General features: G+C 48.2%; 1 pseudogene; it reads right to left on the bottom strand.

Moving 5' to 3' along the window:
- Positions 1–2,874: 2,874 nt before the first annotated feature.
- Positions 2,875–24,590, bottom strand: LOC122703510 (annotated as a pseudogene).
- Between the last annotated feature and the right edge of the window lie 1,456 nt (positions 24,591–26,046).

Genomic DNA, 26,046 nt, shown 5'->3' on the forward strand with positions numbered 1-26,046 from the left:
CAAAAACATTTCCACAAAGGTATAAGGTTCCTATATTCTTGTTCCTTTTTGCATTGTTTCAAAACAGTCAATAGGTTAATCTTCTGAAAAGAAGGAAACAGTTATCAATGCAGAGTGTAGATCAGGAACAGCTAAAGTAGAGAAGGAATCAAAAGGCCAAAGAGAAAAAACTTTTTTCTTATTTCACTGCAGCGTAAACAATAGCTTTCAAGTTTCTGTAGTGGGAGATGGCCACAAGGAGACAGGATTTTTTCATGCCCTAGAACTGTTACTACAGTAACCAGAGCCTTAGGGTGACTCCTAGTCCGTGGTTTCTTCTGGCACATGCTGAAGCCTGTGGCTCATCAATCCTTGTTTTTCTTTTTTAAAGTTAGTGTTTACTCTTTTTGGAGGATAGCTGACTTACAGTGTTGTGCCTGTTGGTGGAGAGATTCTTCAACAGTTATCCCCATACACATTCTGATTCATCTTTGTTTTTTTCACATACACATTATAATAGAGTGTGTAGTACACCACCTTTTCTAAAGTAGGTCCGTGCTGATTCTATGTTCTATATGTATTTGTGAGGATAAATGAATCCCAACCTGCTAATTTATCACTTCCACCCACCACTCTCCTTCTGCAACCATGTTTGTTTCCTGACTGTGCGTGTATTTCACTTTTATAAAATAGCTCATTGGGATCAGTTTCTCCTTCTGAAGTACTTTACTTACTTTGATTGTTCTAGTTCTAGATTATCCCTGCAAATGGCATTATTTTTTCATGGCTGAATCATATTCCATTCTATGCATATATGATTTCTTTATTCATTCATCTGTCCATGTACATTTTGGTTACTTCCATGTCTCAGCTGTTGTAAATGCTGATGCAGTGCATGCTTGTGGGCGGTGTTGTTCAGTCGCTACTTCTATCCTGCAAAACCCAGACAGTCCCCATGAGACACTCAGTCCCCTTTCCCCTCCCTCAGCTCCTGGCACCCACTATCATGCTTCCTGTGTCTATGGAGCCAATTGCTCTAGGTGCCTTGTATGAGTGGACTCAAACATCATTTGTTTTTCCGTGTCTGCCTTATGTCACTGAGCATAATGTCTTCAGGGTCCATCCACGCTGTAGCCTGTGTCAGAACTGCCTTCCTTTCAGGCTGGACAACATTCATTGTGTTGCTGGACCACGTTCTGCTTGTCCATTCTTCTGTTGAGGGACAAACGGAATATCTTCATCCATCTCTCACCTCTTGTAGTATTTGTGGAATAACTTCAGAAAGTCCCATGATCTAAAAGTCACTCACCATTAACTACTTTATAAACTTTTTTATTTTGGAAACCATCAAAACTCAGAAGAAGGGAAGAATGCACATGAGCTTCACTTGTGTTTAGAAATGAGCACTTTAGGGTAATCATTTTATCCCTCGTGTGTGTGCTATGCGTGTGTGCACGCCTGCTGGCGGACACATGCTGTTTGTGTGCACAGCGCATATGTGTGTGGCCTGGTAGTGTGTGTATGAGTGTGTGAGTGTGTGTGTGTGTGTGCTATGTGTGTGTGTGTGTGCTGTGTGTGTGTGTGTGTGCTATGTGTGTGGCCTGGGAGTGTGTGTGTGCTGTGTGTGTGTGTGTGTGCTATGTGTGTGCGCACCTGTTGGCGGACACGTGCTGTGTGTGCATGGTGTAGGTGTACAGCGCATATGTGTGCGGCCTGGGAGTGTGTGTGTGTGTGTGTGTGTGTGTGTGTGTGCTATGTGTGTGTGTGTGTGTGTGAGCTATGTGTGTGTGTGCATGGTGTAGATGCACAGCACATATGTGTGCGGCCTGGGAGTGTGTGTGTGTGTGTGCTATGTGTGTGCTGTGTGTGTGTGTGTGTGCTATGTGTGTATGTGTGCTATGTGTGTGCTATGTGTGTGTGCGTACTATGCATGTGTCTGTGTTATGTGTGTGTGTGTGTGAGCTATGTGTGTGTGTGCACAGTGTAGGTGCACAGCACATATGTGTGCGGCCTGGGAGTGTGTGTGTGTGTGTGTGTGCTATGTGTGCGCTGTGTGTGTGTGCTATGTGTGTATGTGTGCTATGTGTGTGCTATGTGTGTGTGTGTACTATGCATGTGTCTGTGTTATGTGTGTGTGTGTGTGAGCTATGTGTGTGTGTGTGCACGGTGTAGGTGCACAGCACATATGTGTGCGGCCTGGGAGTGTGTGTGTGTGTGCTATGTGTGTGCTATGTGTGTGTGCTATGTGTGTGTGTGCATGCTATGCATGTGTGTGTGTTATGTGTGTGTGTGTGTGTGAGCTATGTGTGTGTGTGCACGGTGTAGATGCACAGCACATATGTGTGCGGCCTGGGAGTGTGTGTGTGTGTGCTATGTGTGTGCTGTGTGTGTGTGTGTGCGCTATGTGTGTGTGCTATGTGTGTGTGTGCATGCTATGCATGCGTGTGTGTTATGTGTGTGTGTGTGTGTGTGTGTGAGCTATGTGTGTGTGTGCACGGTGTAGATGCACAGCACATATGTGTGCGGCCTGGGAGTGTGTGTGTGTGTGTGTGTGTGTGTGTGCGCGTGCGCTATGCGTGTGTGCTGGCTGACACGTGCTGTGTGTGTGCACGGTGTAGGTGCACAGCGCTTACGTGTGCGGCGTGGGAGTGTGTGCGTGTGGTAATGGGTCATGGGGAGGTGGGCAGGCGGGCGCAGGTGGGAGCTCCCCGCAGGCGCTCTGCTCGGATGGCGTCTGTGCCCCACCTCTACCCGCGTTCTCCGCTTGGATGCAGCACGGTGCCCTGTGGTCATCAACCCAGGCACGAAGTCACTTGACCAGGAGCCTAGGAGGTGTCAGGCCCACCCACCTACCCCAGCCCCTGCGGGGAAGCAGTGCCTGAGCGCACTCCCTCCCTAACTGACCAGCAGGATGGACGGACCGGCTCTCCCCGTGGACGCTACAGGACTGTCCTGCCTGGGCGACCCGGGCAGCGCCTCTGGCTGGGAGCCCGGAATGCTGCCGCCGGGCCACTTCCGGTCAGTCCTGCCTGGCGACCCGGGCCGCGCCTCCTGCTGGGAGCCCGGAATGCTGCCGCCGGGCCACTTCCGGTCAGTCCTGCCTGGGCGACCCGGGCCGCGCCTCCTGCTGGGAGCCCAGGACGCGGCAGCCGGGCCACTTCCGGTCTGTCTTCACAGGACGCGGGGCTGTGCTCCACCAGGTTCCTGGCTCTCCCCCGGCCCTGACCACCATGTGGCCGCAGAACGTGCTCACAGTTTTGTTTTGCCTGCCGAAATGTTTAGTGACAAAGCTTTTGTTCCGTTTCCTGATGTGGGTGAAGTGTGGAGCCAGTGATGATTTCTTCTTCAAGAAAGGTACGTCCCAGTTCTCACAGGCGGGTGAGCCCCTGTCCAATGATGAGAGACCCGGGGGTGTGACCTGTGCCTCCTGGGAGCGCAGCCCTAGGCGACTTTGAACCTGGCCAAGTTCTGTCTACATGGTGGATTCAGACCTCTGCAAGTCCTGTCTACACTGATTATGTTTAGATGAGACGTGTTCTTCTACAGTGAGGACATTTACACCTGGCGGGGTTCTCTGTGCACTAGGACGTGGAGACCTGCGTGCAGACCCGGCCTGGCCTCTGTCTTGGAAAACTCCGTGCCTGTGCCTGCATGTCAGTGCTCAGAGGTCTGGGGTCTGGAGCTGAGGTGGGTTTCTCTGGGTAACCGTGAGATTCCATGGCCCTCCCGGGGGTCAGTGCTGAGGTAGGGCTCTTAGTCTTTTCCTCTGACATGTTCACCTCCCCCAGGGGCTCATCGAGACACAGATAGGCTACCTGGTTGTTGTCGTTCAGTCTCTAAGTCATGTCCAACTGTTTGTGACCACATGGACTGCAGCACGCCAAGCTTCTCTGTCCTCCACTATCTCCTGGTGTTTGCTCAAACTCATGGCCATTGAGTCGGCAATGCCATCCAACCATCTCATCCTCTGTCATCCCCTTCTCCTCCTGCCTTCAATCTTTCCCAGCATTGGGGTCTTTTCCAATGAGTCATCTTTTCCCATCAAGTGGTCAAAGTATTGGAGCTTCAGCTTCAGCGTCAGTCCGTCCAATGAATATTCACAGTTGATTTCCCTTCGCATTGATTGGTTTGATATCCTTGCAGTCCAAGGGACTCTCAAGAGTCTTTGCCAACACCACAGTTTGAAAGCATCAGTTCTTCAGTGCTCAGCCTTCTTTATGGTCCAGCTCTCACATCCATGCATGCCTACAGGACAAACTACAGCTTTGACCACATGGGCCTGGCTTGTTTACACATTATCAGCCTACCGACCACAGCCATGGTGCCCTGACCAAGGGAATGTGTGACCCCAGGTAGGGGGGTCTGGGAACTGTGTCTCACCCCATCTGCATGGGCCAGAATCATGTGCAGAGGGAGACCAGCTAAGAAAAAGAGGGAGACCAGCTAAGGAAAAGGGAAGAATACATGTGAGCTTCACTTGACTTGTGTTTAGGAATCAGTGCTTTACAGTATCATTTTATACAAGCCTGTGCCTATTCCCTGTTTACCCCTGAGTGGTTCCCCATCCCTGGGGTTCCTGGAGACTCCTCAGGTGACTACTTGGTAATTGTTCCAATTCACCAGCATTAGCATGGGGAGAAGGGAGCAGGTTTATCTGGGCAATTGATTGCAGGGCACATGGACCAGCAAAAAGTTGATGAGCAGCAGGTGAGTTTGCAACTGTGATCTTCCAGTAGACGTCCATATTCAGTAGATACCAGACCTGCCCCTCCTCTTTCAGCCCAGTGTCTGATGTGTTTTCATGGAATCTCAGTGGGACAACAAAAGACTGAGACTGCCAGCATGAAGGTAGTGTGTTCAACATTATTATGACGGCTGTAAAAACAGTTAATATCACACAGAACCGAAGGTCTCCCTCCTGGGAGACCAGGAGGGGGAACCTGGGTCCCCAGTGAGACCCTCTCAGCAAAGCTGGGCCTGGGTCAGGCTTGGAGGGTGTGACTGAGAGTTTGCTGGACAGGACGCCACATTTAGAGGGCCTCCTGTAGTGTAGGTTTCAGGGCTACATAGCAACTGAGTGCAGAGCATGGTGGCTGAGCTGACGGCTGTGGATCCTGCAGGCTGAACGCTGAGCCCTGAACATTGGCAGGTTGTCTGGACTCACAGGATGTGCTTGCTCTCTCTGCTGAGATGATCACAGTGGGGACCCAGGTTCCCCTCCTACTCTCTAGCAGCCATCAGACTGCAGCCACTCCCCACAGGGAGCCCTGAGGAAACTTGGGAAGGAAAAGACAGGATACTGGCCCCAGATGGTGAGGTGTGTATCAAAAAGAATAATTTCAATGAGATGACTCTGGCATCTTCCCATACATAAAAAGTGCTAAATTCCGTACCTTTAGATGCTGCCTGCATTTTTGAAATCCTAAAACATTCTTGCTGAAAAAACTTAACTCTCAACACTTAGATTATAAATATTTTTATGTCTACACATATGAAGTAGACACTTTCCAAAGACCAACAAAAGAAGACAAATCTCAACATTTGAAACACTGGCACCAATGGTGGACACTCCCCAAAAGATGCAACTGATGGAGCAATTAGAACAATCATCACCCCTTTTCCCATAAGATTGTGGAATGGACACTGAGAGTGGGGAATTGTTATAAGGAAGAACAAAATCTGACTCCATGTTTAAAAAATTTTTTTTTCAAATTAAATCTTTTATTTTAACCTTTGCTTCCTGTTGGTTTGTTTGCCACAGGGATACTGTCCATACATAATGGCCTGCCCCAGGAAACCTAGCCCCTCTGCCTTTGTCCAGGACCTGTCCACCTATGGATGGCTACAGGAAGGGAGAAAGTAACACATCTCCTCCTGAGACTGGCCATTCCAGGAGATATTTGCCAGATTAATGATTTTTTACTTTATTTCCTCACCTCCCAGCTCTGTGTTGTATAAAAGATACTGGTATCCAAACCCTGACAAGATGGTTTCCTCGAGATGTTAGTCTGCTATCTTCTCCTTCTGCCAGCTTTCCAAGTAAAGCTGTATTCCTTGCCTCAGCACCTCGCCTCTGACTTACTGGCCTGTTATGAGGCAAGCAGAGCGAGCTTGGACTTGGTAACAATCCCACATGCCTTGCAGTCAAAAAATCAAAACATAAAATGGAAGCAATTTTGTAATAAATTCAATAAAGATTCTGAAAATGGACCATATAAAAAGACCTGATACCAACAACCAAAAGGAACTCAGTGGTTGTCTGAAATATTTAGAAAGGAGTTAGTACTCCTCTTGCCCATACCCCCTGAAGCCACACTGGTCAGTTAGGCCCTGTTCATTCAGGACACCCTCTCCAGACCCCAGCGGGAAGTGCTCTGCCTCCAGTGCCCACCTGGGTCCCAGGAGTAGAAGAGACACACCCTGGTGGGTCTTGTCTCTGGTCCAGGGGAGTGTCACACCAGCCACCCTGTCTCACTGCCCATAATAAATAAGGAGGGTTGTCAGCACCTGGGCGAGTGATGCTGTGGGCACCTGGACTGCCTCGTCCTTGTGATTTGGTGTGAAGACAACACAGAAGGGGAACCAGCCAAGAGGGATCAAGGGAGCAGTGAACCCCTCTTCACAGGGACCCTGTGAGACCCAAGACTCTGCCCACCCTGCTCCGACTTTTGGGAACTGGCCTTTGTCATTCTCCGGGCAGGAGGTGGGAAGGACAACCTGGTCTCTCTTCCACCTCCTGAGACCCAGGTGAGCCCTGGGGGCAGCAGCACCTCCACCTGGGGTCCAGAGAGGGTGTCCTGAGTGCACAGGGCCTAACCAGTCAGTGCGGCCGGCCCTCGTCCACAGTGCACTGACCTGCTGCAGGGTCTCAGGTTCCCTGGCATCCAGCTCCCCCACCGCCAACCCCAGCTTGGTGTCTTGGGAGCCCGGCACTGGCAGGCACCCAGCAGGTGAAATCTGCATGCCCAGTGAGAAGGAGAAGCCGGTGGGGCAGGGGTCCAGCATGGAGTGTCCAAGGCCCCTCGGCTCCCCCAGGAACACACCGCCCCACCTGCCATGGGCTTTCTCCTCTTCAGTATGTGTCTTTGTGGCTGATGTTGCCAAACAACTTCCTCTGGAAGAGAATGCTCCATGACTGTGGAAGGAGTGGAGGTGAGGAGGCGATGTAGCCCTAAACCCAGGGAGCTTGAGAACTAATTTCCCTGAGCTCTGAACGTACTGCCTGTTACATCTGTACCAACCGAGGCCAAGATCCAGAGAGATTCTCTGTGGAAACACTTTCCATGTCCAACAAGAGAACCAAACTAGGCCAAGGTCTGGGCAGATTCTCTGTGGAAACACTTTTCCATCCAACAAGAGAGGATTTGTTAACTCACAGCCGAATCCTGAGACATGGGGCTTGCTGTAACTGTGGAGACTGCAGGGAAGGCATTTTAGAGGCTTCTTCCCGGGAGGCTCCCCGAGGCCCCTGGAGTTACTGGACCCAGAGGCGGAGCACTCGCGCTTCTCTCCTCACTGCAGGCCAGACGGTGCCCCCAACCTCACAGCCCTGCTCCTCTGCCTCCCTGAGTTCAACAGAAACCCCCCGGTCACGAGGCCAAAGCGCAATCTTCTTGGTGAGCAGAGCAGAGGCCGGTGGGGAGCGCGGTGGAGGCTGAAAGCTTTTGTAGAAGAAAAAGATGCACTTGTATTCCTGTGTGTGGTGGCCGGATGCTGCAGTAATTGGTGTTCCCTACACATTTATGGGTGGGTTTTAGTTTCTGTATTTTCTAAATTTCTTTTTTTTAAACAGCTGAATATTATGAGGAATTTTTTGCAATCAACCATGAGAACTTGCAAAATAAGATCTTTGTGTTTTTTTTCTTTCTCTAAAATGTTGCAGTTTTCTCTTGATGACAGATGAACAGACTCCTATCTTTAAGTATTCATTTAATTGGCCGTGCTGGGTCTTAGCTGTGGCATACAGGGTCTTCACTTGCAGCATGTGGGATCTAGTGCCCTGACCAGGGATTGAACGTGGCCCCCTGTGTTGGGAGCTCAGAGTCCTAGCCTCTGGATCAGCAGAGAATGCTGCGATCTCCTACTTAAAGCAAGGTTATTTATTTATTTTCGGCTTGCTGGGTCTTCGCTGCTGTGCGGGCTTGTCTCTGGCTGTCGGGCATGGGGGCTGCTCTCTCGTTTCTGCGCTGAACTTCTCCCTGTGGCGGCTGCTCTGGTTGGGAAGCACGGGCTCTAGGCTCTTGGGCTGCAATAGTTGTGCATGGAGTTACTTGCTCCACAGCACGTGGGGTCTTCCCAGATCAGGGATTGAACCCGTGTCTCCTGCATTGGCAGGTGGATTCTTAACCACTGCACCACCAAGGAAGTCATACCCCTCCCCACTTCCTGCCAACATCCCCCTTTAAAAAAAGACTAAAAATAATCTGTTTAGTAAGTTTTCAGGAGTCTGAGCTCTGAGGTCAGCGTCTGTGGTGTCATTCTCCCAAAGGCATCTTGGCTTCAGATACTGGCTGGGCTCATGAGTCCAGTAAGCAGGGCAGGTCTGGCGGCTGAAGACAGGCTTGGCCTCTGGAGTTCTGCCCTCACCGACTCACCCAGGGTCCCCGAGCCCTGTCAGCCATGCAGAGGCGCGCGCAGTTGGGGCTGATACAGCCCTGGGGCCGCTGTGGTCAGGGTGGAGCGTGCGGCGGAGGCAGCTGGCTGTCCGTCCCATGACTGCTTGTGTCCTGTGTGAACATGCAGGGCAGTCACGGTGTCAGGTGAGGCCTGACCACTGTCCTGGGGACAGGATGGGACCTCAGACAGCTCGCATCCCCACTCCCCATCCCCAGCTCCGCTTCAGATCATGGCTTGTGGCTGCGGGCAGCTCCCTGGGCTGGGAGGCTGTGTAAAGCACCAACCCCCTTGCTCAAGGTCAGCTGAGACCCCCAGCTCTGGGGTCACACACCATCTGTGCCACCACCCAGGTCATCCCACTTTTCTGAGGGAGGGCCTGTGTGGGGCTGTGGGTGATGGGGGATTTGGAGGTATTGTGGGCTGGCCCCAGTAGTCCGCTTTTTGAGGGGAGGGGAGCAGAGGGGAGGGGAGGGAGAAGCTTTGACCTGCTCAGCCTTCCAGGGGATTCCAGGCCCAGCTCTGGTCGGAGGTGCAGGTGAGAAGCCCCTGCAGGTTTCTGGGTCCCCACGGTTTTCAGTTGAAGCCTCTCTGCTTGCACCACCCCGAACTCTCCCTCCCATGGCCCCGGCCTGAAGCCACAGAAGATGGGGAGTTTACGTGGCTTCCCTTCCTGTAGGGAAACCAAGCCACAGACAAACACGTTCCTTTAAGAAAGCATAAGAGAAACAGGAAAATAATAGTGGGTGGTTATTACTGGCGAGGTTCATGTAGAGACGCTTCACAAGCCTGGCACATGGAGGGAACTGAGGGCCGTTGCCCCGAGTCCTGGACTTCACACCCTCCGCCCCCCCTCCCCGTGGCCCACTCTCCCCTTGGTGTCTTCTGGTGGCCGGGCGGACTTCAGCCTCCTGAGCCCCTTCTGGAAGGACCAGGCCAGGGCAGAGGTCATTCACAGAGGGGAGGGTGTGGTCGACCTTAAGAACCCCATTGCCCCCACTCTGTGTCGGAGCTCGGTTCCGGGTCTGAGCAAGCGTGGCTTCCTGGTGCTGTCCCCACCCTCACTCACCCAGGGTGGGGGGGCTTTGTGTCCACCTTGTCCCCTCATGCAGCCTGGCCACCCCGGGACCCGTGCTGTGTGTACATCTGCCCTGCTCACAGCACACCCCGGGGCCCATCAGACTTCACTCATGACAGGGAAGTGTAAGGACGAACTATTCCGTGGTTAAGAATTTCAGGGTCGCGACAGCGTTGACCAGAGCGCACGGGCACAGGTACGAGGCCCATGCAGAGAGAAGCCGCGGTGTGGTCTTCATGGACCCTCCGTGTGGGGGTAGGATGGGGGACGGTCAGGGATTTCCTGCAAACGCGGCTCCAGGCTCTGTTCTCGGCAGGGGTGATGACTGTGGGCACTGCCTGTCTGTGGAGGGGCCCTGGGGCTGCCCAGCTCAGCAGGAACGGCAGGGGAGGGAAGGGAGGTCGGCCTCCCTTAGCACCCCTGACCTCACACCCCCTCATCAGGGCAGCCCAGTGCCTAAACGGCCCCTTCCTCGTCTAGCTCTGAAGACCTGGAAGGTGTGGGGGCTGGAGGACATGCAGAAAACAAATTCTGTAATGCAATTATCCTTCTATTAAAAAACAAAAAAGATTAAAGAAAAAAACACAAAAGACAGCAAAGGTGGGGCTTGCATTCTCAGCCAGCCTCTGCCAGATTCCGCCTGTGCTTACGCATCAGAGCAAAATGCTGGTGCTCCCACACGGTATCACAGATGAGAATAGAGACACAGAGGGGTTGAGCATCTTGCCCCAGCTCACAGAGCTGCTGGGGGCAGGGCTGAGAACTGGACCCCTGTGGTCGCATCTGGAGTCCAGATGCTGTGATGACCCTGAGGGAAGAGGAGACCTAAAAAACCACGAAGGCAATTGGCATGAACATCTCCAGAACACTTAAGAAACCCTCTGCTGTTTATCTACCTCCTCTCCTGTCACAAAAGTGGAAGGCCTATTTAACAAGTAATTCTGTGCTTACCACACTCTTTCTTTAAAATATTTATTATATATTTATTTATTCGGCTGTGGTCTGTCTTAGTTGCAGCCTGTGGGAGCTAGTTCCCAATCAGGTATTGAACGTGGGTCTCTGCATTGGAGTCTTGGCAACTGGACCACATGGGAAGTCTCTTCTCTTACTCTTGTGGGCAGTAACGGGTCTCAGACCTCCTGTGAGGCCCCCTTAGAGCTGAGGCATGGGGTGGCTGCAGTGATCCTCCTGTGGCTAAGGTGTGGTTTGTTGGTCATGATTCACTCACACTCCCTACAAACATAGGGCTTCTCCCCTGTGTGTGTCCTCTCATGTGTGATGAGGACGGACTTCTGACTGAAGCTTCGCCCACACTCCCCGCAAACATACGGCTTCTCCCCTGTGTGTGTCCTCTGGTGTGTGATGAGGACGGACTTCCGACTGAAGCTTCGCCCACACTCCCCACAACCATAGGGCTTCTCCCCTGTGTGTGTCCTCTGGTGTCTGATGAGGGCTGACTTCTGACTGAAGCTTCGCCCACACTCCCCGCAAACATAGGGCTTGTCCCCTGTTGTGTCCTCTCGTGTGTGATGAGAGTTGACCTGTCCTTGGAGCCTTGCCCACACTCTCCGTACATGACTCTCGTAATCCCTGAGACCCCTGCCCCCGTGAGCAATGTGTCTGTGTCCTCTGGATTCAGTTTCTGGCTTGCGCTGGGTTCGACTTTCATTCTCTGATGCACCCCAGAACCCCCCATTTGTCCTCTGGGTGAGTAGGAAGAGGCCCTTGAAATCCTTTTCAGCCTTACGCTTTTCAGCAAAGGTTGGGGACTGTCCTTGGCCTCCTGACCGTCAGGTTTGTCGCTCGGGCTGTGTGGATCTGAATATCGCTGATTTTGATTGCCTGGGCAGGGATCCTCTGGTTGGAGGAGGTCTCTTTCAGATGGTCTCAGGAGGGTCTGAGAGGGGTGACTGTGTTGGGTGTATTGGCTGAGGAATTTCTGACTGGAGAAGACCAGAGAGCAGGAGGCACATGGGTGGATCTTGGGCTTTGGTTCTGCTGAAAGAGGAAGCTTTTGGTCAGGTAGCTGGTTTGCCGTGGTCAGGCCCTCCCTACTAATCATCTAAGTGTTGACAGTGCACTATTTGTCTCCCATCGAGTGTGTCTTTATAGTCCACTTTTCCACTCCACTCTTATTCTCTACATCTACAGAAATCCAGGAAGTTGGTGTCAGGGGCCTTTTCTACATATCATCCAGATAGGGACCTTCCAGCAGCATCAGAGGCAGCATCTCTCCTGATAGAGGTGGATCTGCAGGGACTCTCCCTGCGTGTAAGTGTCTGAAATGTCATGTCACAGTGGCCACAGGTATTTACCCTACTGAGGGATAAGACTTGATGACTTAGGTGGAATCTCCTTAATGGCTCCCTGTGAGGGGAAAGGGTCTATTAAGTTAGGGGCGCCTGGCCTGGAGCTCTCTGCATATGGGAGGCAGCACAGGGGGTGGTTAGAGCAGATGTGAGTAAAGCTGAATTTATGGCTCCTTGTTCAAAGAGCAGCCTTTGTGCCAATCTCTGCAGGAAGTGGGTTTGAGACTGGACGAGACTGAGCGGCCCAGGTCTCACTGACAACAGGTCTCTGGCCCCTGCTGCCCAAACAGTTTCACAAATTGCTCCTCTCTCAGTTTCCCTTAAATCATAAAATAAAGGCACATCCTTTCTCAAGCCTCAGCAGTACTCATACCTCATTTATTTCATTCCGTCTTAGTCCATTTAACGTGCACTAGGAAGCCCTATTTAAAAATACATCTCCAGCCAGACTCTTCACACCCTCACTCGAAAGCATCTTCAGCCAGCCCACTCTCCCCTCATGTCTGGCAATGAACTGACCTCTGAGGGGGCTCCCCGCTGATGTCTCATCCCCAAAATGAACCAAAGCATCGTCTTGGCACAGAGAACATGCTGCTTGCAGCTGAAAGCCGCATGGTTGTTCTGTGTCACCCAGGAGGACCCCTGGGGCCTGCACGTGGACACAGGCCCTGAGGCTTCCGTGTCCCATCCAGCCTCCTTCTCTCCCTCTGTGCTTCCTCCCGCGACCCCTGGCATGGCCTCTCTTCCCGGCCCTGGGGCTGCAGCACTGGCTGCTCCCCTGCCCAGAATCCCTCCCCACGGGTGTTATCTCTGCAGAGACTCTGCCCCACTGTCCTGCACCACACCCCACCCTCTGCTCAAGCGGACTTGAGGCACGTTCCCTGCACTGGTTTTCCTCAGAGCACCAGCCCCTGTCTGGTATGAAGCCCCTGCTGACCCAGGGCAGTTGTTCTGTCTGTTTCCGTGTGTGGAGGCCCGTCTGGCACAGAGTATGAACTCACATGACAACAAAGTGGAACAGTAACTGAATGCACGTCACTGTACATGTGTGCACCCCAATGTTCATCGCAGCACTGTTTATAATAGCCAGGACATGGAAGCAACCTAGATGCCCATCAGCAGACGAATGGATAAGGAAGCTGTGGTACATATACACCATGGAATATTACTCAGCCATTAAAAAGAATTCATTTGCCTCAGTTCTAATGAGATGGATGAAATTGGAGCCCATTATACAGAGTGAAGTAAGCCAGAAAGATAAAGAACATTACAGCATAGTAACACATATATATGGAATTTAGAGAGATTGTAATGATAACCCTATATGCAAAGCAGAAAAAGAGACACAAATGTACAGAACAGAATTTTGGACTCTGTGGGAGAAGGCGAGGGTGGGATGTTTCGAGAGAACAGCATCGAAACATGTATATTATCTAGGGTGAAACAGATCACCAGCCTAGGTTGGATGCATGAGACAAGTGCTCGGGCCTGGTGCACTAGGAAGACCCAGAGGGAATGTGTAGAGAGTGAGGTGGGAGAAGGGATCGGGATGGGGAATACATGTAAATCCATGGCTAATTCATGTCAATGTATGACAAAAACCACTACAATATTGTAAACTAATTAGCCTCCAACTAATATAAGTAAATGAAATAAATAAATAAATAAATACATGTAAAAAATACTGCTGACTAAGGAATTCCATTTACTTTCTTTAAATTGGCAGATGTCAATCATAAATTTCCTAGTGTGACTCTTTAAATATGTGTCCTATAAATATTTTAAAATAAAATGTCTTTATTTTAGTGAAAAAAAAAAAGAAGTGGGAGGGAATAAGGAAGAAAGAGGTAAAGGGCAGAGAGCTAGTAGGTGCTAGATAACTTGCTTTTTGCTTCTAAGCCTTTCAGCAGAAGGTGATGTTTCATATTTTTTTGCATGAAATATTAAAAATTAGAACTAACATTTTTACTATAAAAATTTTTCCTGTCAATCATATGAAAAGAATCAAATTCTGAGGCATTTTAATTGCAACTCAACTGACTTTGGACTGGATTGTATTCTGCTCCGAAATCGGACCACGGAGGCTCCCTGGATGGGGTGGGGTGCTGGAAGAGGGCTGACACTCACCTCTCCCGGCCGCGAGCTCACTCTTCCCCCTGCTGTCCCGCTTGATGCCAAGGTCCTGACCATACTCGTCCCCGTACCAGACCAGCAGCTCACAGCCCGGCCTGACCACCTGGCAGGTTCGGTAGAAGATCTGCCTGTGATACTGGAAGGCCACCAGGTTCTGCTCCTCGTCTTCCCGGGCACAGTTCACATACCTGGGGGTGAGGCCGGGAAAGGGAAAGAAACCTCAGGTGATGAGTGCCCTCCACTCTCCGACCATGCCCAGCTCCTTGCCTTCCGCCCCCGAGGCCGCCCCTCATGTGGACCTTCTGTTCACACCTTCAACCACGCTATGTGAATTCCCATGCTTTTCTCTCCTTACCTAATTAGCCATTTTCCGGATCCCAGTTCAAGACTCATCTCCACCTGGACTGTCCGTGAGGCTGGTGACCTCCAGCTCCTCTAAACTCTGAATTAAGTTCTCTTCCATCCACAGGACTTGGTGCTCCTTGGATAACACACAGCCCTCAGCACTCACCCCAGCCTGCCTTTTCTCCCGAGGCTTTCTCCCATCTCCCCACGTGTATCCAGAGTCCTATTCGCTTGCCCACCCCCTCCCACAGAAACTTGGAGAGAGCTCTGATATAGCTTGAGACACAGAACAGTAATACTGTGTTCACTGTCTGCCTGCCCTGATGAAAGGAGAGGCCCTCAGAGAATGGCCCTGCTCAGGGCCATGCTGCCCCCCATTCCTTCTGAGGCCTCAGGGCCCACTTGTCACTGGAACCAGGCCTGAGGAGGTTGTTGCCCACATAGAGTCAAGGTCTCCTGTGTTAGGTTATCCTGGCGCTGTGCAGTTACTCAAAGATAGAAAAGATAAGGTTACTGTTCCTAAAATCAATTGGCTAATGTCTGTCTGCAGTATGTTCTCCAAAAGGACATGGGTTGTGTGATCTGCTTCAGTAACGAAGTGCACTGTCTAAACCGAAACATAAAGCCCATGGTAAGTGTCCATTAAGTGAGTTAAAGTGTCCCTGGTGAATCTAGACTCCTCAAGTTGCTTTCAAGTCCACCAGTATTGTTCAGCATATAGACTTGTATCTTGACGGCACATGCCATATTTTCATTTCCTTCTTTCTAGTGTCTTTTGAAATGAAAGAGCATGATATGGAGGGAAAAGAGGAAGGAAGATGTGAAAGCTGTGGAGAAAGCCGGGTTGAGAAGGAAAGGGGCGTGGGATGGAGGGAGTCTCAATGTCTACACACTGCAGACTCACTGCCCTCACCTCATCCAGTTGGCCCAAGACGTGTCCTTTCCATCCACATACTCGTAGCAGTTCCTCCCTTTGGTGATCTGAGTGTCAGAGAAAGAGTTACAAGCTTTCCTCTTTCTTTTCTTTTTTTTGGTAGGAAGATATAGAAGAGCTATTTCCCTCTGTAGTCATTGGTGCTTTTCAGCCTGCATGGATTCAACTGCCAGTCGGACCCCACGGTAAGCTCCTTACTTATCATTCAAAGTCTGAGTCTCTTGGTTCATTGAAGGCAAGGGCTCCACAAGGGAGGAGTCACTTCTGTGTGTCTATACACTGTGGTCCCACCTCTCCTCAGACCTTTAGATAGAGGTCCTGAGTGTCTGTACACTGTGGTCCCACCTCTCCTCTGACCTTTAGATAGAAGTCCTGAGTGTCTGTACACTGTGTTCCCACCTCTCCTCTGACCTTTAGATGGAAGTCCTGTGTTCACGCCCAGGGCACACAGTACACAGGGCTGACTGTGTCATTGCTGACCGTGTTATCACCATCTGCATCCTCACATGTAGACATGAAGTACCCCCCAACACGTACAAGTGATTAGAGCCCAGAGGACAGGGAAACGGCTGCTTCTCACCAGCCAGGCGTATCCACTCTTGGCGGCCTCTTCATCGTCTGTGATCTGGCCCTCATAGGGTCCAAAGTGCAGGCCCAGCGGCAGATCGGACGCCTCGTTCCACACTCCAAGCCCAGCATCAGGGATGCCCGACAGTCTCATGCTTAACCCAGGGGGCAGTGTGAGGGCTGAGCGGTTGGCATGCCCCTTTTCCACTGCACAGTCCTTTACAAAGGTTGGGGGCCCATGGGCAGCACAGCTGTCGATGAAGAAGTTCTGACACTCCTCACAATCTGGACGTGAGAACAGGGATGAGAGGAGGTATAGTGATGTTGCTGGTCATAAAGCCCTTCAGAAAGAACTGGGGCACTCATGGCATTTGGCTTCGATCCTGCACCCCAAGTCATAGAGGAAGGGGATGGCCGGGGGACCAGATGGTGAGGTGAGGTTAGTGGACCAAGGCCTCGTAGCCCCTTCTCCGTGAGTGGGCCAGCGGGGTCCCTCACAGAGGTAGTCGTCATCCTGGGGCTCGCTGACCTCTTGGTACACGTGGCCCTTTCTTTCTCATAGACTGTACCTCCTCACTCCAGTCTCCTTTCTTCTGAGTTCTAAGATGGAGAACAGAAGCTGTGCAAGGCTGGTGGGATCTGGGGAGTTAGTCCCTGTTTTATCAGAAAGTGTGAGTTCTCCTACCTGTCCATCTATACACTTTGTTAAAACTTTCTTACATGTATTTTTCAAACTTTTACTTTTGTAATTTTATGTTTTCATGTTACATTATTTATTTCTTGGCCACACTGCATGGCTTGTGGGATCTTAGTTCCCTGACCAGGAATGGAACCCACACCTCCTGCAGTGGAAGTGTGGAGCCTTAACCACTTTATCCCCAGGAAGTCTTTTCTCTATATTTTGTTTCTTCTCCCTTTAACTACTGGTTCAGAAGACTGAGGCTCCACTGACCACAGATGCCCAGTTCAGTGATAGCTTCCTGCACTTCCCATTAGTAGGTTTAACTTCCCAACCTTCTTACTTAGGAAATAGTTCACTGACACATCTACTCAGAAAATATATGTTAAGTGCACATGACATGTAAGGCACTGAGCAGAGGTCTGGGCATAAACACTAACAAAGCATGGTTCCCATTATCACAGCTGGATTTATTGAACTACTTGTAGGTATCAGACTTTTGCATTTAATGTAAGGCTTTCAAGCACTGTATGAGTTATGTATCCTTATCCTCACTTTACAGATAGCAATCAGGACCTCAGAAAATGTATAAGATTTTCCCAAGGCCCCAGTGCTAACTTCGTGTCTCAGATCAGTCCAGCTTAAACCCCGCCTATCCAAAGTCCATGCCACAAACCTAGGCCATGCTTATTAATTTTTCTACAGGGATTAGCGGAACTAATTAGAGGAACTCCCCAAATTTTCTCTTACTGACTTTTTGTCTGGGGTGCTGTCCAGGGTTCCTTGTTTTTCTGTGATGGAGCACTGGTTTCTGAGCCTGCTTGGAGCCACTTGTCTTTAGCGATTTTGCTGCTCCCGGCAATTCCTTCAAACTAGATTCCTTACTTAATGGTGCCCTGGACATTCTCTTCCATGTGAGTAAAAGACAACATGCAGTTCTTTAGTTCTTTAGGACTTTATGAAGTGTTTTGACATGCATGACTTTAGTTAATACTTTGACAGTTCTTGGAAATATCTGATTTGGGGGGGGGGGGTTGGTCTGAACATTGGAGTGTAACAAAAGGACCTAGATGGATAGTGAATCAAAACTAGAATTCATATCTTAAGGTTCTTCCCCTGCAACTTTCAGCATAAAAGTGAGAGCAAGGCAGGGATAATAGCTGGAGGTCAGGGAAAGAAGAGGGTAAGGGCTGGTAGAGAGATCCAGGGGGTTTATATTAATTAGTAGCCCTTTGATGGACTAGGAAGTATGGAAAATTACAGAGGGGACAAAACACATCTGGAAAATAAGGTGACAACGCAGTGAGATTGAGAAGAGAAAAGACGATCAGCAGAAACACATTTAGACAATAAAGAAAATGAGATGAAACTTGCAGGTTGCCATGTCCTAGAGACAATGTTTGGAATTAAAGTAGCTGGTCTCATCAGTTCTCCTTGAAAAAGGCTGTATGACTAGCTGGTTCTACTCATTTTCCTGATCCATTAATTGGTATACAGGCTAATTCTTAATATTATAGTGGACATGAAATTTAATAACCTTCAACAAATTGTTGTGTGAACTACTTAATACAGTAAGAACGTGTGCGTACATCCCTGGTATCAATTTATTCCCTAAACTGCATCTATATTTGAAGTCTAGCTCACAGATACTATCTTCAGCATTCTTTGACCTTTCTACTCCTAGATGAATGCTTAAATGTGGAGTCACTCATTCGCAAAACATTTAGGGGGCCCTGAGCTGGTCCTGGACTTCTGAGAATGAATGGGTGTGGGCTAGGATCTCAAAGCTCACAACACAGGGGCAGGCTAAACAAATGATTCCAAACAGGAGAGTTGCCTGATTAGAGCTCAGAGGAAGGAGTTGTTACTCCCTCCTACAAGAATGAGCATTTGAAATCATGCTCGGATGATGAGTTTCTACTCAAAAGTGGGTAATCTATGTGAAGTCCTTCTGTTATTTTCTTATTTGTTGCTTTTCAGTCATAAACCTGAGGCTTCTCAGGGTTGCGAGTTGCTTCCTCTTATTGGAGTGGGAGGCTCTGAGGTAGGGATCCTGTCTCCTTCTTCATCTTGGACTGTCCACTCTACAAACTGCCCAGCATGTCCTTAGCTTCTTCATCTTAGGCTGTCCACTCTACAAACTGCCCAGAATGTCCTTAAGCTTCTTCATCTTGGACTGTCCACTCTACAAACTGCCCAGCATGTCCTTAAGTTTCCCTTAGTCAGATGTCTTAGCATATCCCTCCCTAGCACAGCACAAAAGAACTGAGGTTGAAAACATCTCTCAGATGAATGTATAAACATGTATGAATAAGCTTCATAGAACTATGGAAGGTTTAATCAGTTTGTAAGGGGTTTAGAGAACGTGCATTGGTTTAGATTGCACTACCAGTGATACTGTGATCTCAGGCATATAATCAAATGTTTTTTACCTCATTTTTTGGATTTATAATGGTGATAGCTATATACCTACTTATAGGTACTGTAGGATTGATTTAAGGTTTAAGTAAGTTTATTCACATAAAATGCTTAAAGTCTGAAATATTATGAAAATAATGTAACAACAGAACCGCCCACTACTGTTGTTGTTCTTACTGACTGTAAAGATGGTGATGATATCAGACAGTTTGCTAAAGATCCAGGACAGGAAGGCAGCCGTCTCCAGGATCTCTGTGTTTTCTCCTATTTTCACCTGTGACTGGATCCATGAGAAGGATATTTTGGGAACAGGATTTGGGAAATACTCACCTTCTGGTGTTTACTGTGCTCCACTCTGAAGGCCATCAAAGAAGGTTTACCTAAAAAATGATGAGAATCAGTGTTTTCATTGGTAAATGTTTCCAAACTGGGTATTCTAATTAAGGACACATAATTCTAAGCCAGAGAGTGACAAAGACAATGATTACCAAAGGAGGAATGGAAGATGATTTCTGTATCATCACCTCCCATGGTTCCACTGGGAGCATTACATAATTATCTTAAAAATAAAAAAAAAAAATATGAAACTTCATCTGTGCCTCAATTGATGTTCATAAAGTATCTAATAAATTTCCTAGTCTTTCATGACAAAAGTACTCAACACTGTAGAAATAGGAGGAAGTGACTGCAATATAATAAAGGTCATATATTGAAAGTCTACCTCTAACATCATAGTCATCAGTGAAAAAGATCAAGAAAAAAAGGCAAGGATGCCCATTATCAACATTTCTGTTCACCATAATATTAGAACTCCTAGCCAGGGCTTTAGGTTAGAAATGGAAACAAAAGGCTTCCATTTGGAAAGAAGGAAGAAAAATTATGTCTGGTCCCAGGGCCTTGGTTTTATGTGCAGAAAGATCTTTAAATCCACACAGACAAAAATCCTGCACAGAAAGTTGCACTGTACAAAATCAACATTCAAATATTTTTCCATGCATGAAGAATGACCATTGCACAAAGTAAAATAAGAAAACAATCCTATTTATTTTTTATTTTTTTAAAGCTATAGTCAAGAGCTAAATTAAAAAAAAATATTTATTTTTATTTATTGGTTTGTGCCAGGTCTTTGTTGCAGCATGTGGGATCTAGTTCTCTGACTAGGGACTGAACCCAAGTTCTCTGCATTGGGAGTGTGGAGTCTTAGCCACTGGACAAATAATCTTATTTATAATAGCATTGAAAAGAATGAAGTAATTAGGAATAAACTTAAGGAGATGAAAGACTTATATGTTGAAAACTACAAAATATTGCTGAAAGGAATCCGACATAAATAAATAGATAGGTGTCTCATGTTTATGGATTAGGAGGCTTAATATTATTAAGCTGTTCATACTACCCAAAGCAATTTAAAGGTTCAATGCTATTCACATTAAAATCCCAATGGAAGCTTTTTCAGATATAGGAAATCCATCCAACAGTTAACACGGAATCTCAGAGCACCCCAAATAGGCAAAGCAATCTTAGAAAGAACAGCAAAGCTGGAGGCCTCTGATTTCAGAACATACTACAAAGGTACAGGAACCAAAAGAGTGTAGATTTGGCAATAAATGTATGCTTAGTCGCTCAGTCTTCTTGACTTTTTGTGACCTTTTTGACTGTAGCCCACCAGGCTCCTCTGTCCAGGGGATTTCTCAGGCAAGAATACTGGACAGGGTTGCCATTTCCTTCTCCAGGGGATCTCCTTAACCCATGGAGTGAACCCGCATCTCCTGTGTCTCCTGCACTGAAAGCAGATTCTTCACCTGCTGAGCCACTGAGGAGGCTGGCTGGCATAAAGACAGATATGTCAATCAATGGAACAGTATAGACAGCCAGAAATAAACTCTTGGATACATGGTCTAATGATCTTCATCTAGGGTGTCAAGATAATGGGGAAAGTTTAATCCCTGTAATGAATGGTGCTGGGGAAACAAAATAACCATGTGCAAAATAATGAACATCTCACATCTTGAAGAAAAATCAACTCAGAATGGATGAAAGACCTAAATGCAAGACTTGATAAGACTCTTAGAAGACAACAAGGGTGAAGCTTCAGGACATTGAATCAGCAATGATTTCTTAGATATGGTACCAAGTGCACAAGTATTATTAACAAAGTGAAAATAGACAAATGAGATTAATCTTAAAACCTCTGTGCAGCAAATGACACAGTGAACAGAGTTGAAAAGGCCACCTATAGGATGGTAGAAAATATTTGTAAAATATGCATCTGATAAGGGGTTACTAAGCATACACCAGTGTGAAGGCTACCTACAAGCCAGGAAGAGACCCTGATTGACCATGATGGCACCTTGATATCAAATTTCCATGCTCCAGCATTGTAAGAAAACAAATTTCTGTGGTTTAAGGAATGCAGTCTGCTTTTTTATGGCAGTCTGAGCTGAATAACAGTGAGAGAAGGAATTGAATAGACATTTCTCCAGAGAAAATACACAAATGGCCAACAAACATATGAAAAGATGCTCAATATTATTAATCAATAGGGAAATACAAGCTGAAACCTTCTGTGTGGGTAATGTGTATAAGAAGACAATAGCAAGTTTGGTAAGGATATGGAGAAATTGGAACCCTTATACACTATTGTTGGCAATGTAAAATGTTGCAAGCTTTCTAGAAAACAGTATGGAGTTTCCACAGAAAATTAGAACCACTGTATGATCTAGCAATCCAACTCAAGAGTGTATTTCCATAAAGAATTGAAAGCAAGATATTGAATAAATAGTGGGCACATGTATGGTCACTGCTGCATTATTCCCAATGGGCAAGATGTGTAAGCAATCTAAATGTTCATTGGTGGATAAAAGATAAATATTTTATATAAGAAATATGTTACAGATATTATATCCACATGCACACAACGGAATGTTTGAAAGCCTTAAAAACGAATTCTATCATATGCTCCGTCATGGAAGGGCCTTGATGATATTATACTAAGTGAAATGAACCAATCAAAAAAGACAAATATTGCCTGATTCCACTTCCATGAGGTATCTAAATTAATCAAATCCATGGAAACAGAAAATATAATCGTGGTTGCCAAGGGCTGTGAGGAGGAAGGATTGGAGAATTCTTACTCAGTGGGTTAGGGCTTCAGTCACGCAAGATGTAACATGTTTACAGATTTGCTGTAGAGCCATGTGTATATATATCCCCGATGGCTCAGCGGTAAAAAATCCACCTGCAATGCAGGAGATGCAACAGATGCAGGCCCAGTTCCTGGGTTGGGAAGATCACCTGGAGCAGGAGATGGCAACCCACTCCAGGATTCTTGCCTAGAGAATCCCACGGACAGAGGAGCCTGGTGGGCTACAGTCTATGGGTACGCAGAGTCAGACATGACTGAGCGATTAGCACTATGGCCACTAACACTAACGTGCACATAGTTAGCAACAGTGTGCCATACACTCAGAAATTGTTAAAAAGGAAAATAAAGATGTGCAGGTGTATGGTGAACCGAGGCGTATGTATTCCCTTTGAAGAATCTATCCTTATGTCAAAACCTTTGCAGACACCAAAGGTTTGGTTTTCATGTTCCTTTCCTTAGTTTTAATAACCTCAGGGAACAGAGGGACTTCCCTGGTGCACAGTGGATGAGAATCTGCCTGCAAATGCAGAGGACACAGGTTTGATGGCTGGTCCAGGAAGATTCCACTTTCTGCGGGGCAGCTAAGCCTGTGTGTCACAAGCTACAGAGCCTGCACGTGCTCTGCAACGAGAAGACACTCACAGCAACCAGAGAAAGCCCATGGACAGCAATGAAGACCCAGTGCAGCCAAAACTAAATAAATAATTTTTAAAAATCTGGGAGAACAGAAATCCATAGATGGAGAATCATAGAACTATCTAAATTGTTTTCTCCAGTCTAGGCAGATTAACTCTTCTAAACTGTTTGAGCAGCAGAAGAGGAAGTGAGCTGCTCACTTCTATTTTATAATAAGTGCACTTCATTTTATTTACCTGATGCCATCTCTGGTCAGTGAAATGTGGGAAAGATCATGGAGAATAAATCGTTCTCTCCAACCCTTTCCCAGAACCAAAATATAGAATTAGTTTAACCTTAGGGTAAGAAGATCATGGGTTTTGTTTTATACACATACATAAATAATGTATCTTGACATAATATGTTAATCATTTCCTCTTCGAAGAGATTTAATCCAATAACCAATGAGATTAGTATTAAATCTGTTTGGTGAATTTATTTCCAAGGTTTCTTTAACTGCCTTCCACTAAGAATGTTTAGCAAAAATAATTCTTTGTAAAAAGAATGATAAATTTTAACCATAAAACTTTTGAGAATTACACTGGAAAACCTATACATTCATCTTCATTCAGGCTAATGTCAATATTCAGCCACAACCACTTTGGAATGCTGAAAATTATGTTTTCCCTACTACTGGCTGAGATGTAGTTGAGACCTAAGCCCAGGCTGGTTTCAGGAAGACACCTCCAAATCCTCCTGGCCTCTCACCTTGCTGCCTTGGTGTCCATTCTTCATCAGAATCCTCAGTGTCATCTACCTGGGGTTTGATGACCTGCCTGCGGTGATGCATGAAATCCGGTCGAGTGGCTCTGAAACCTGGAAAGAAGCAAAATATTTGTTCTAAGAAGGAGAAACAATGCATAGAAGCAATGGGAAGTGTCACAAAGTCAGGGAATCAGTAGGATGGGCTGGGGGAATCTAGAATAAGGCAAGAGGTAAGCTCTGCACTGCAGGGTCAACCTCCCTTTGGTACAAAACTGTAAACATTTCCTTAGTCTCCACACAAAAGGGAATTGTGAGCAGATGAAGCCACCTAAGAGCGGGCCAAGTGAACACTGAGGGTGAAGACCTGTTTCATGTTTCCCAGGCTCACAGGCACCCAGCACTTCCTGTTACCTATAGCAATCAGCGCTTCGTAGTTTCTTTTCATATTCCTATATCGGATTTTTTCCCATTCTCCCATCTCTTCCCATTGTTCCTTGGAGAAGTATACGGAGATGTCTTTGAAAGCATCTTTGGCCTAAGGAAAATAATAGATTTCATCAGTGATTTACTAATCTAAGTCAGACCTTAGAGCTGGGCCTTCTCCTCCACCTTTTGTGCAGGGAGTAGCCTGAAGCTACTGGATGGTCTGTGTGAGACAGGGATGAAGACTTTCCTTCCCGACTGTGTCCTGCTTACCTGAACAAACGCTGAGCATTTTCCTAGCTCTCCCTGGACACAGAGCAGTTGACGAAGCTAGTGTCCTGTTTTGTCCCACTCCACCCCCCCATCTCAGACAGGACCAGGCATTCCCATCCTGTGTATGGTCACAGGGAAGTTCACTCAGCTGCCCAGGCAAGCAGTCTGTGGTGCTTCAGGGACCAGCGCCATGTCCTTCCTATAGAGCTGGCTTAGAGCCCAGCTTTGCCGCCTCCACCTCTCACCGTGGGCTTCCACTCTGTTCTCCTGGCATCTCCCTCAGTGCTCTCTTCTGGAGACCTGTTCGGCCTCATGGCCATTGGAGTGTTCAAGGCCAAGGTGCCTGTGGAAGAAGAAGGTGCTGAGATAGCCCAGACCAGTGTCCAGAGCCTGGTGTGTCTTCCTTGGGTGGAGTGTCCAGGGCAAGAAGGTGAGGGGAAAGTCAGGGTGAGGGTATTGGTGGGATGGACGGATCCTGACTAAATATGACAGATCAGCCTAATGTGAACTAGATTTGGTTTCTTTGGTTCCCCTACAATTCAGCCCCTCTGAGGGAAGGCACTGGGAGGGATGTGTCTGTGGGTGACGGAGGAATTCTTGAGGAGACCCGGAAACCCCTAACTGCTGGACTGGGGTCAGGCTGAAATCAGGGCTCTGTTCCAGTGCAGCAGAAGGAATGTTTCTCCAATAAGGGTTTTGAGGATCTCCTCCTGGACACTCAGAAAAATCTGGGCATAACGTAGGTTCTAAGTCTAAGGGACAAGTCGCTCGGCTTGAGGAGATCTGGGTCCCACGGGCTGAAGTAACTGGGGTCCTCAGACAGTGGGGACTGGGGATCTTTTGGCTGATGTAGAATGCGCAGGGTGAGAAATCTTGGGATCTGTGAGGCTGAGGAAATCGGGGGTTTCTTTTTAAGGGACTTTAGGTCTCCGACAGGCAGGACAGTTAGGGTCTTGAGGAGGAAGAGTTTTAAGGGCTCCCAGGCGGAGGGATTCAGGGTCTGAGAGGGTGAGGAAATTTGGTCTCTCTGCGGGTGGTATTTTTAGGGTGCCTCAGGCAGAGGGGAAGTGGGGTTAATCTAGGTATTTGAGGGTGGCAGCACTAGGGGATTCGCAGTTTCTGTGGGTGGAAGGGACTTGTAATCTCTGAAGCTGACGAGACGCAAGCCCCCTTCAGATTAGGACTCAGGTTACTCAAAGTTGACAGGATTTTGGGCCTCCCACCCTGGAATTTGAAGCCATCAGGCTAAGGGTTTATGAGGGCTGGGCAGGGCGCGTTCCCGTCAGCCTCCCCGCTCTCCTGCCGCGCTGCCCACCCTGTCCCCAGGAGAGCTAGAGGTTCAGCGAAGTCCAGTCCTTCGGCGCTGAGGTGAAGTGAAGGGCCAGCAGCCTGCCTGTACCCTGTCAGGCACAAGCGACCAATCAGCGTTGTGACTAAGGCAGTTTGGCCAATAGGCGCCCGGAGGGTGGGGTGCGCGATGGAGGCCCCGCCCCACCGCTCGGGGATTGGCTGCTCTGTGGGCGTGTCTGTCAAGCCTCCAGCGCGCAGGCGCATCTTGGCTGGTTTCTTAGTTTTCAGGCCTGGCCTCTTAGGCCTGGATCCTCAAGTGGGCGGGTTGTCCTCAGGCTGAATGTTTCTTTCCAGTGCCCTCAACTGGTATATCGGCTCCACCAGACTGTAACTGGGCTCCCGGAGTGTATCCTAGGCCCACCTGTGCCCTACCTTATCAAATCCAGTTTTGTCAAGAACTCTTTCTGGTGAGTACTGCAT

Source organism: Cervus elaphus, chromosome 1 (genome assembly GCF_910594005.1).
Source record: "Cervus elaphus chromosome 1, mCerEla1.1, whole genome shotgun sequence".
Taxonomy (NCBI): domain Eukaryota; kingdom Metazoa; phylum Chordata; class Mammalia; order Artiodactyla; family Cervidae; genus Cervus; species Cervus elaphus.